The sequence below is a fragment of the Geotrypetes seraphini genome, chromosome 19 (genome assembly GCF_902459505.1).
Source record: "Geotrypetes seraphini chromosome 19, aGeoSer1.1, whole genome shotgun sequence".
NCBI lineage: Eukaryota > Metazoa > Chordata > Amphibia > Gymnophiona > Dermophiidae > Geotrypetes > Geotrypetes seraphini.
The window spans coordinates 14,266,133-14,278,174 of NC_047102.1; the positions used below are offsets into that span (position 1 = coordinate 14,266,133).

Here is a 12,042-nt window from a genome sequence, read left to right on the forward strand (position 1 = left end):
AACATACAAAAGCAAGTTTCGTAGACGTACCCACTGACTACCTTGTCTGATTGTGGTAGTAGGAATGAATACCCATCAACTGAGCTGGTTTCCTGGATTCCTGGCAGCTCAACTGGAGATATCTCCTGCCAAGATCAGCTGAGTCCTAAACCCCTCCCCCCCCCTGACATTCCCCCTCATTCTCCCGATATGACCTGATCTCTCCCCCCCCCCCTCCTCCCTGGAACCCTCCATACCTTCAGAAGATCAAATGTAGGAGGGAATAACTTTCCTGTCCAGCTGTGTAATTTGTGTTCTTTCCAATTATTTCAAAAACATCTGAAAACGTAGCTATTTTCAAAAATGTAAATCCCACTGCTCTCTATATAACCACTAATTCTTAGTTTCCTTTCTTAAACTCTTGTAAACTCTGTCGAGCTCTATCCTTATAGAGAAGATGCAGTATATAAGCTTGTTTAGTGCAGAGAGAAGGGTTGAAGGCCCTGATTGGCTCAAAAGTCATCATTTTGAGCCAATCGGGCCATGTCAGGGGAGGAATGTAGGGCTCAGGCGATCCCCATCAGCTGAGCCACCAGGGGGTGGGCCATTAGTGTGGGCAGACTAGATGGCCGTGGCCCTTTTCTGCCATCATGTTCTATGAATCCCCAAAACTAGCATCAGCTGATGGAACCTACGGTGTGGGGGGGGGGGGGGGTTGGCTCTTTGGGTGGAGGAAGGAGGTCATGACCACTGGGGGAGTAAGAAGTCATGCCTTAAATCCTCCAGTGATCGTCAGTTTGGGCACCTTAGTGGAACTTGGACGCAATTCAAACAGGTCTAACTGCCAGCATCTAAGTTCCCTCTAGGAAAGCTTTTGGTACGTCCAGGTTGAAGCCCATACATAGCACACCTCCCAACATGCCCCTTTGCTCTCTGGCTGCACAGCAGCTTAGAAGTGCTGCTGAATGTCCAGAAAGTTGTTTTTTTTAATCATTGGCACTTGGCCATTCCTACTATTAGGATGTCCAAGTGCAGATTTAGGCTGGTTTTTGGACATTTTAAAGTTTTGATTATGAGCCCCGTGTCCAGCTTGCATGGAGCCATTGGGTCTAGAAAGCAAAGTTGCTTACCTGTAATAGGTGTTCTCCGTAGACAGAAGGGGAATGCAGCCACACTTGCTGGCGAAATCCCTGACTGAGCCTGCGTGCCAGTGCTCTCCCCTAAAATAAGATTTTTTTCTACTGAGCATGTGCAGACTATCAAAGAAGAGAAAAGTTAATTTAATCATGTATTTTTAATGGGTATAATTTATGGGCACTGTTCAGGTCTTTATCTGCCATCATTTACGTACATTACATTAGTGTTTTCTATCCCGCCAATATTTTTCAGTTCTAGGCGGTTTACAAAAAGAGTTGGCCTGGGCATTCCCAGGGAGCTTAGAGTTGATAGATAGAGTGAGCTTACACGAATTGAAGACTAGCATGAGCGATGGGTTTTAGGGAAGGGTTTATAAAGTTTTTGATTAACTCATTTGACAACGTTTTTGAAAAGTATAGTTTTCAGTTCTTTCCTGAATATTTTGTAGTTGGTCGTCTTGGTCAGTAGCTTAGAGAGGTGGCAGTCTATTTTCGCTGCTCTGGTGGCTAGTAGTTCGTCAGATAGTTTTTTGCTTTGTATGCCTTTTGCTGGGGGATGGGTGAAGAGAGCTTGTGTTCTCCTTGGTCTTGATTTGTTATTTCTGATCAGGTGTTTGTTTAGGTAACTGTGACCAGTTCCATTTAGGGCTCTGAAGAGGATGCAAAAGAATTTATATTGTATGCGTGCTTGTTTTGGGAGCCAGTGTGAATCTTGGTAAGCAGTGGTAATGTGATCATATTTTTTCAATGAGTATATCAATCTGAGAGCTGTGTTTTCTGCCGTCATATTCTATGTTTCTATGGGAGTACTGTGGAGTTATGCTCAATCGATAGATACTCCAAGGGAGAAGGGTCCTTGAGCAGGCAGACTAGTTGGAGGGAGGGTTCTCGAGTGGGCAGACTTGTTGGGCCATCGGCCCTTTTCTGCCATCATATTCTATGTTTCTACCTGGGCTCTCAGCTATCAGTTATGTCACTAGGTATGAGCAATCCATGAAGATAGAGAATTTTGAAATACTGTTTGAGTAGCTGAATTGAAGACAACAAAAAGTTGATTAGTTGTATGGAGAGCCTTAGTTGATTCCAGGTAAAACACCAGAACCCTCCTGCTATCTAGTGTGTGAAGACTTTATTCTGCAGACAAAAAAATGAGGAGTAAGGAAAAAAAACCAATGATAATGCTATAGACTGATTGATATTGAAACTCAGTGGTACTTTTGGAAGAAACTGTGTGTGAATATGCAGTAGCACTTAGTAAAGAAATGAAGGCATGGATCATAGATGACCAACATTTGCAACCCGCTAACTCTTCTTGCTGATGTAAGAGCTACGAGAAAAGCTGATTGTCATAGAAGGGTAGTATAGCAAACCCCAAAGGTTAAAAAAGGATCTGACATCAAATGGTCCCAAACCACAGTGAGGTCCTAGGTTGAAGGTGGGGTGCGAAGTGGAGGCTGGAGGTTGTTAAGAGCTCACAGGAAACGGGGAACTAAAGGAGTATGTGAAATTGGTTTCCCATCCATCAAGGAATGGTACGCAGAGATGGCTGAAAAATATAGTTGGACTTGAATCCCGAATCCGAGAAGTATAGCAAGTAGGTCAAAATATGATCAATTGGTAACAAAATGGATCTTGAGCTCATGATTGTGCCCATATGGTAAAACGTTTCCACTCTGATATGATGTTCTCGTAGATGATCTCCTTACTGCCAATGTTATGCTGATTTTAAAAAAGGGCTCCAGGGAAGATCTGGGAAATTACAGACCGGTAAGCCTTACTTCAGTGCCGGATAAAATGGTAGAAACATTGAAGATCTATGGTTAATTCAGTCCATGGCTATCAGTGGCTTAAAAAACACTAACCACTGTAGGCTGAACATCTACCCTTTAGGTTTTTTCTTTGGTATTTTTTTTATCCCACCACGTTATATATATGTTTTCCACACATACAAAATGAAGCAATCATAAAACTGTGAGGATGAAGTCAACTCTGGTTGATGGAACTACACCTGTAACCTAACTGAGCAGATTCGATGGACTTTATAGGTATGTCTTCTTTTTTTCTTAATACTTTTACATTCAAATTCAGCTTAGCAATCATAACTAGATAATTTTTTGTTGTACCATAATGCTATCATTGTACTTTAGTTCTGTATTTGTGGCTGAACCTGTAGTGGTTACTACTGTTATTTCTTATGTGTCTGACCATTTGATCTGAAAGGAAACCAATGCTATTGTGTTAAAGTCATTTATTGCCATTTCAAATACCAATAAAATTTCCCCCAATTCCAGTAGGGTAGGCTAAGACAAAATCCTAGTATCAATATGAAACCTTAGCAGCCTCTTTTACTCACCACCAGATTAGAAACCTATATTTTTTAAATGTCTCCCAAGAGCCAGTTTCCTCATTTAGAAACAGCAGCATGCCAAAAAAAAAACAACCCCCAAAACCATACACACAACACAACCCTGAATTCTCAGTCAATTTACAAATAAATGTTCCTACAGTACACACTGAAAGGAAACTCCAGGTTGAGAAGGAATGGAATGAAGATAAGAGGAGACAGGCTCGGGTGTAATTTAAGATGGTAGGTGGTGGAGACAAAGTGTGTCTGAATTGAAGAAAGTGTGGGACAGGCACTTGGGATCTCATATGGAGAAGAGTGGATGCTGCAGATGGGCAGACTGGAAGGGCCATTTGGCCTTTATCTGCCTTTTTGTTTCTATGAGCCCATTAGGGACAGAAAAAGTACCTGCATAAAATGTAAAGTTGTTTTTTTATTATTTTTATTGTACCACAGAAAGGCAGTATATCAAATCCTTTACATGTGATATCATTTATTTACTCAAGCTTAAATTTCCTACCTTATCATGAAGAATCCTATGTGGTGCATGACTTTCTAAGCAAGTTTCACAGATTAGGTTTCTGAGGGACAGGTATATTAACAATAGGCAGACTGCCATAGGGTTTCCTGCCTTTTACACTGAGGCTGAACAGGAGGGAAAAGATCATCACATTAGATACTCCTATTAAAACTGACAGAAAGATGCAGACTGCTGAACTTGGACCCTTGCTCTGATCCAACATGGCATATTTTACATTTAAGAGTAAGTTAGGCAAGTTGGTATATATATACCATTTCTAGAACTAAGGTGCATGCTCGTTTTGAAGTTAGGATGGAATGATGCAGATCTGTTGAAGAAGGTAGGCCGTCTGCATGGAAACATACATTTTTAGCTCTCAGATCATTCTGGTCAGTTTGCTACTATAGTTCATAATGAAAGATGACACACAGATCAAAATATTCTCAAACAATTTAATAGCAAATAAACAAATGAAGGTACCACACTTGGCATACAGAATAACTTCTTTTTGGGGTGTGTGTGCAATTAAAACTGTAAGTACCCCATTGGGACAGGAAGAAAAGAACAGCACAAGGAATTAAACCTTTACACATAACCACCTGCTGTTTCAAAACATAAATCATTTTCAATCCACAAACTCCACTCGTGGGTATGAAAAAAAACAAAAACAGATCACCTCTTCTTTCTTTCTAAACCATTAAAGTAAATCCATCATTTTCTACAGATTACAACACAAATTCACACAATAAAAGACTTTTCTTTTGCAAATCAAAACAAAACAAAAGGAAGAAAAAAGATCAGAAGGTGGTAAATAAAACATCGGAGAATGGATCACAACTTGGAGAGGCTATTTCATTCATCACGTTACTGCAGCACAGAACTGGAAGTTTGGTCAAAGTGGTAATTTGTTTTCCTCTAACTTCACATTGTGAAATAATCACTTTACATTGTTTTCTAGTAGAAAAGGCAAAAAACTGTACAAAACCCTAGTGTTAAATACAATTCAGTTTGTACCAATATAAAAGCCCACAGGTTTGTGTCCAATTTTTTTATTCACAAAAAGCAGCCAGAAACCAGAAAGGTAGAGTTGCTTAACTATTTGAAATCCATTAAAATCATCATAGATTAAAAAATAAAGAAAAATAAAGTGTTACTAGTAACACATCCAGCATTTGGCATTTTAATTAAATCCAGAGATTCTGTCCACAGGTTTTCCAAGATTTGTTTCTTGGAGAAGGAAATTCAGAATGCAAAGAAATGTGTTGACAAATACTGGTTTTTGATGTATCATCAATGTTGCCCAATGATTCTTGCTGGCTGAAAAGGAGCTATACACTGTACGTTTAGACTAAGGAACTCAACCCAGCTAGTAATATCTTATCATTTTCTAGATCTAACAGCTGTAAAAGAACAGGATTTTTAAGACCCTCCATTAACCCCAAGATCACCAGGTTATACTTCAACCTTTTTGAAACCAACTTCTCATAATATGTTGCCAACTGGCCAATTTCTGACACAGAGACTGGACATGCTTGGTTTCTTCGCTCATCCTACTGCACCCCCGCTTCTACCCCACACTCTAAAGACAGACCTGCTGTTCCCTTAACGACTTGCTGAGCCAGGACTTGCTCCCCACCTAGGTGAACACTTACTCCGATAGGACAACACACTATTGATGTACAAATAGGAAGGGGAAAATTATACACCTTGGTCTGGCATTGCAAGATGGTATCACTGCAGGACCTAACTAAGAAAAACTCATCAGCAGCTACCAGGAAGATCTCATTTGGCAAATTGAGCACTATTCTGAAGTTTTCAAAAAGATGCCTTAAGTGACCAAAAATTACAGCCTGCAGAATGAGGTGTATGTACGGGATCTAATCTGGGGCAGTTGGAGAGGACAATATCCCTAAACTGTGTTGAGAAGTACATAGAAGAGATCTATTTTTGCAGTACAAAGGAAACTGGTAGTATGGAAATTATTTTGAGCACCATCTAAAACGTACTGTATAAAGCTGTGTGTGGCCCTTATAAATATGCCACATCTGACATACAAGTGATACCCCTGAAACCCAAGAAATGATGCAGTTTTTGCACAAGCTATAGAAAACAGGGAGGTGAAGGTGACACAGAAATGTAAGAACAGCAGAAACATGCAGTGTTGAGGTGGCTTTACTCATTGGGTTTTTGGCACTGTCTGATCTTAAAACAAAAGTCAGTCTCATTTTGCTGATGAAATCAGTATAATGAGAAAGAAACAGGTGAGCCAAGCTTCACAAACCAACACCAGAGTCAGCTTTTTAACAAAATAAATCACATCAGACAAAGGCCAAAAACCATACTGAGGGAAGAAGGTATACATATAAAGATATAAGTGCCAGGGGAAATGCAGCTGTAGAGAACAGCATTCAAGTGTAGTGGGCCAATGCCACTCCTGTAAAACAGCCAGACCATCTCCCCAAGTCCCGCCATGTCCTCGGATCAGCAAAAGGTCATCTAGTCCCTCTCAAAAAGGGATATTAACTTTTTTTTTAATATTATTCCATTTTTTCTTTCATTTTTAATTTTTATTTCTTTTTTTTTTTTTTTTATTAAACTAAACACACAAAAAAACTGTAAGCCTTGAATCTGCTTGGCTGGGTGTCACACAAATACAAACGCTAAACAAGGTGTGCTAGCAAGGCTGCTCTGAACACAGGTACAAAGAATCCGCACAAAATTAAGTGGTTATCTTATCAACTTCTAGAAAAATAGGCTTTTTTAATATTCAAATGCAAGTTTAAATATTTACCCTATCAGCAGTCTTTCTAGCAGAACCAATTTGGGAGCACAAAACAGAAAAAGGAAGAGAAACTAATATAATTAAAAAAAAATACACATTAGCATCAAAGGTTAACACAAGGTCAAAGGTGATAGCTCAAGCATCAGAGAAGCTGGAGAGACAAGGATTTGGACGATGTACTTGAACGCCACACCGACATGCTTTAGGCACAACGATGAACAAACGGCAGGAAGGAATCTAGAAAAAACAAACCAGAAGAGGGAGAACCACTGAATTACATAAAGCAATACATCAAGAAAAAAAAAAGAGAAAGAGAAAGACTGGCACTGTACTAATACATCACCCAACAGAGACACAAGGGGGTGCCCTCGCAGCTTCAGGAGAGAGAACCTGAGCACATACCAACAATGAACAAGGGAAAAGGACACACATGGTACCAATATACCTAAGTACCAGAAAAGAAAGGAAGCTTAAACTTTCAACCAACAGGGTATGCTGCTGACGTACACATATAGCTCTCTAAGAGCTTACCCCACCTATCCCTGCCCCCTATTCTGTCCTAGACCATCTCTGATAAGGCTCCTCAGCACTGTTGTACTTTAGCCCGATACTGCCACACATCTATGCTTTTCCCTCCTACTTCCACATTATTCACACTCCTTCCCCTCATTTGATATACACACGTACAACGTACACCTATTTCTCAGCTGTGTTCCCACTTGTCCTGATGCAGACAAACACACAGTTGCTTCAACTATCTTCCCTTAAAAACTGAAAACCCAGGGTAGAGAAAGTAGCTGGAGACATCTGAGCGAAGGCTGTCGAGCCTCTCTCCTGATGCTGCTGGGTTCCCTCTTATTCCCCTTTTGTCTCAATTCATAAGAAACAAGCTTCAGATCTAATACTCAGAAAGAGGACCCACTACTAGATGAGAATAAAATGTAAATTGTTCAGTAACCCAATGCCTGCTCCGGTTCTCATGCAAGAGGATGAATGGAGGCTTATAACCAGGGTCTCCAGTATCCCTGAAAAGCCTGGGTATCTCCCATCTGGAGCCCTAAAACCCTCCAATTCCTTTATATACTGGACTACTCACGTGCAACAGAAATTCAGTAGTTTAATCATTTCTGAAAAAATTAATTTAGCTGACAACTACAGCTTTTTTCAGTGAAATAATTTAGGCAATAAAAAAAATCAATCATTATTCTAGATTTGTAAAAAAGTTCTATAAAAATATAAACAGTCTAGGAACTCAAAAGTTTTGTTCCTATTTTTAGTGGGAATTTTTCTTCCATTTATATAAAAGATTCATGATGACCCTGGAAGCCTCAGAAATGTATTTTTTCATATTTTACCAACCTGAAAACCAGAACTCAAAGTTTTGAGTTTGTAGATTTCAAAGTTGAATAGTTTATCTACAGCAGGAACATACTGCAACACAGGATATATAAGACTGAACAAAAATACCCACAAGTAAATTACAATGCACAATTGTGGCATACCAAACATTTATCTGAATTACAATTTTTGAATACATTTAATATTTTAAAGTGTTATACTCGAAGACAGATTGTTTAAAAGAAATAATGCTTTTGTGCTATTACATTTATAGTAAACAAAAAAACCACACTGTAGTTGTTTAGATGTTTGATATGCCTTTCATTGTGCACTGTACACATACAAATAGCATATGACACTCACATTAGATAATACAAGTACACAAAGATACACTCTATTAATATTTATAGATTAAGATCACATGATTGAACAAATGAACCACATGCCTTGTCAGCATTTTATGAAGTAGCTATTTAGAAAATATTCTACTCCAAATCATGTAGGATAAAGATGGAATATCATAAAGCAATTTATATTGCTACCAGATGGATATTAACTACTTTTTTTTAAGGGGGGGGGACAATATTGAAAGGGGAGTGTGATTGACATATTATATTTCATGAAACCTAAAGTCAAGTAACAATTTGATAAAGAGTTGGAATGATCATCACTGTTTGGTCCTGATAAGTGTATTGACTCCTGGCACACTTTGGTAGATGCAGAAGCATTTTATTTTGAAGTCTATGTATGTTTCTTACAAAGAACTATGGCACAATGCAGAAACAGCTACACCACACTGCAAAGCAACATGGCCTAAGAATGGCCATGAAGAAAACAGTTGAAAAAGAGAGACCAGCTAAGAGAAGGCAAATATCATAAAAGTCCCTTATTTAAATATAACACTCAAGTCCACTCCCGGGTCTTACTATCAAATTTTGTAAATGTCCAAGTACCTACCACATCTAGTGAAACTTGCTACTCTTTTTGGTACTTTATTACGAAGCATGAAAGAGACCTGAGAAGAGCCCAAAAGTACTGGATTAAGTATGGAACTTTCATGACCCAAAGAGGAAAGCAAGGCCTTCAACAGCCTACCAGCATAAGTAGAAGATGCTTACACAATAACAGAATTTAAAACATGTCTAGGATAGAGAGTAGTGTTATGAATAGGGTAGAGAAGTTGAGTTAAAGACATGAGAGTTGGGTGCTTGAGTTTAAATATGGGAATTTATATGTTCGTTTATCTCAAAGCAGTAGACATACCAATGAGTTTTTCTCAAATGAGGGAGTCTGTTCGGGTTTAGCTGACTCTCCATGCCACTGTAGCAGAATCTTTGGGCAGCCAGCAGCAGCAACAAGGTGAGACTGTTGCTGCTGGCCTCCCTAAAAGCCACCTCTCTGCAAGTCCCGCCTACATGGGAGCTGGAAGTCGCTGCAGAGAGGCGGCTTCTGGGGCAGGCCGGCGGCAGCAGTCTCATATTGCTGCTGCTGCTGCTGACTGACCAAAGATTTGGCTACAGCAGCTGGGCCCAGGGAGGAGGTAGATGCAGGAGTTGGGAGCTAGAGAGATTGTGAGGGGAAGCAGCATGAAAGAGGGGGGGGGTAGAGAAACAGCATGGATGAAGGGAGAGAGAGAGGGCTGGAAAAACAGCAAGGATGAAAGGAGAAAGTGAGGGAGGACTGGATAAACAGTATGGAGTAGCGTAGTGCTGGATGGGAGGAGGTTGGAAGAAAAGAGAGAGGCACCTGTGGGGGGGAAGAGAGAAGAGAAAGAAAGAAAGAAAAAAAGAAGTTTGAAAGGAGAGAGAGAGAGAGAGATAAGCACATATGGGGAACAGGGTTGGAGGAAGGGAGAAAGAAACACTAAAAGGGTAAAGGATGGGAAGGAGAACCAAAGAAACGGGTAAAGTGTGGGCAGGGTCATGTGTCCTCTTTTTTTGTCTTCATAAATATGATAACCTTAGCCAAAGATGACGACACTTGTGCACATTGAGTGAACCAACTAACCTTTATCTGCACCATTCACTATGGTTTACAACATGAATAAAGGAAAGAGAATGTTTTTTTTCCCTTTAGTCCTACCAGCCTTGAGACTCTGAGGTTCACAAGGCCCACTAGTACCCAAACTGACTATGAAGGCCTGCAGGAGAAGAAAAGCCTCAAGAGTTTTGTATAAAGGGATCAGAAGTGCCACTTAACATCCTCCTCGCTCAATGATGTGATTTCCTCAGTCTTTCGTCTCATCTGTTCTGAGGCCTTCCATACCTTCGATTTCAAGGGGGGGGAGAGGGGATATAGGACCACCTCTTTAAAACATAGAAACTTCTCTAGTTATCTTCTGTTCCTGCCCTAGACTGGGTTATGGGAAACTTTCTGGAGACAAGATACTCGCAGAGTAGAAATATCGGAATGATTTCTATTCCACCCTGATCCAATATCATGCAGAGACATTATTGGGAGCCAGGAAGACATGGCAGAGCACTTAAGACCATAACTGCTACAGCACATTGTTCACGCTAAAATGACTGCCTTACATACCAAAATTAAAACTGCTTCAGTGCTCCAGATCTCAACTTTGAGGTCCCTGCCAATGACACTGCAATCAATCAGGACAGAAGGGAAAACAGTATCGACATTTGCTCACTCCTGCACATTACACTCACCTACCTTGCTCCTGAGAGGAAAATGACTTGCTGCTGCCCAGGGTATAAGAAGAACAGGTTGACCTGCTCAATTGCTTAAAACTTTCAACATCCTACTACAGATCTGAAGGCCAGCCCATGTTGTTGTGACAAGCAATACCCATCACATGGAATCCAAATCTCCCAGGATATTGACTCAGAAGGAAGGGGGTAAGGGGATATAAATCAGCCAAACTGACTGCCGAGGGCCTCTTTTTTGAAGTAATTGACTCAAGACATGTTACCCCAGGAGCACTGCTTACAAAGTTGCTCCATAAGTCTGTACCATCTGCTACAGTCAGAAAAATCAAAAGAGCTGATGGGTGCACCAGATCCCTATAAAAGAGGAGGAGGGATTAGCTTTAAGCCAATCTTCCATCTCCACCTGCTGGCAGGAGGATATAACCTATATGTCTGAAGTTACACAGAAAGAAGCAAGTAACAAGACACCAGGGGAAAAACATTTTAAGAGCACAACCATATAAAGAAGCAAAGATAAGAGGCAAATACTGTAAATGGAAGGAAATAAGCAGCCATCATTATGAAGACAAAGACCAAACAGGAATGAAAACAAATCACAGAATGGTGCAAATTAAAAGGACAAAACAGAACAAATTCTGGGACTTGATGCTCTTATTTCTTCATTTAAAAAATTTACAACACTTCAGAGAAATACTTTTAAATATGAACTTTAGTTTAAAAATGTATTCAAAATGTCAGTTGCATTTTACTATTTTCTTGCTCAGACTTTGCAAAATCCACAGGACAAGAATATTTAGTTATTTATTGGGTTTCACTACTTTGCTTAATTCAAATGTTATATCCCTTTCTTTTCAACAATTTCTATCATCGAAATGTGTATTTCTTCAGTTCTTCCTAAGATTTGGCAAATGTGTTGCCACACAGTTATTTTATGGTCACTACTGCTTATAAGATCAGTCTTAAGAGTTCATTGTCTTGTCAGTCATGTGATCTCCGAATCAAAATCCTCCTACAAAAAGTTATTATAAATATATATGTGCATGTGTGTACATATACATTTGGAGTTTAACAAAGGCTTACAGCAATTTAATTATGCTCACTTCCTGCTGTGATATTTTAGCAATAAATAACAATATCGATACCAAACTGTTGACTATATAGAATTGTGCTGATCACTGAACTTTGCCACCACCAATTCGAAACTGACTGTATACACCTAATATAGAAATCCACTGTATCTTGTTTGATCAGATAGTTAGGCCCTGTTCCCTTTCTGTGCA

The 12,042-nt window shown here is 39.7% G+C and overlaps 1 protein-coding gene across 15 annotated transcripts in view; it reads right to left on the reverse strand.

The window, feature by feature from the left end:
* Positions 1 to 4,413: 4,413 nt before the first annotated feature.
* The window catches only part of CELF1 (CUGBP Elav-like family member 1), a 120,857-nt gene continuing 113,228 nt past the window's right edge, over positions 4,414 to 12,042 (reverse strand). For 9 of the 15 annotated variants that reach the window (XM_033928122.1, XM_033928118.1, XM_033928120.1 and 6 more), the window contains one exon: positions 4,418 to 6,998. The gene's annotated coding sequence lies outside the window, so the exon portion shown is untranslated. Of the gene's footprint in view, positions 6,999 to 12,042 lie in introns of all 15 variants that reach the window. The other 6 variants (XM_033928123.1, XM_033928125.1, XM_033928128.1 and 3 more) reach the window with 1 other exon arrangement.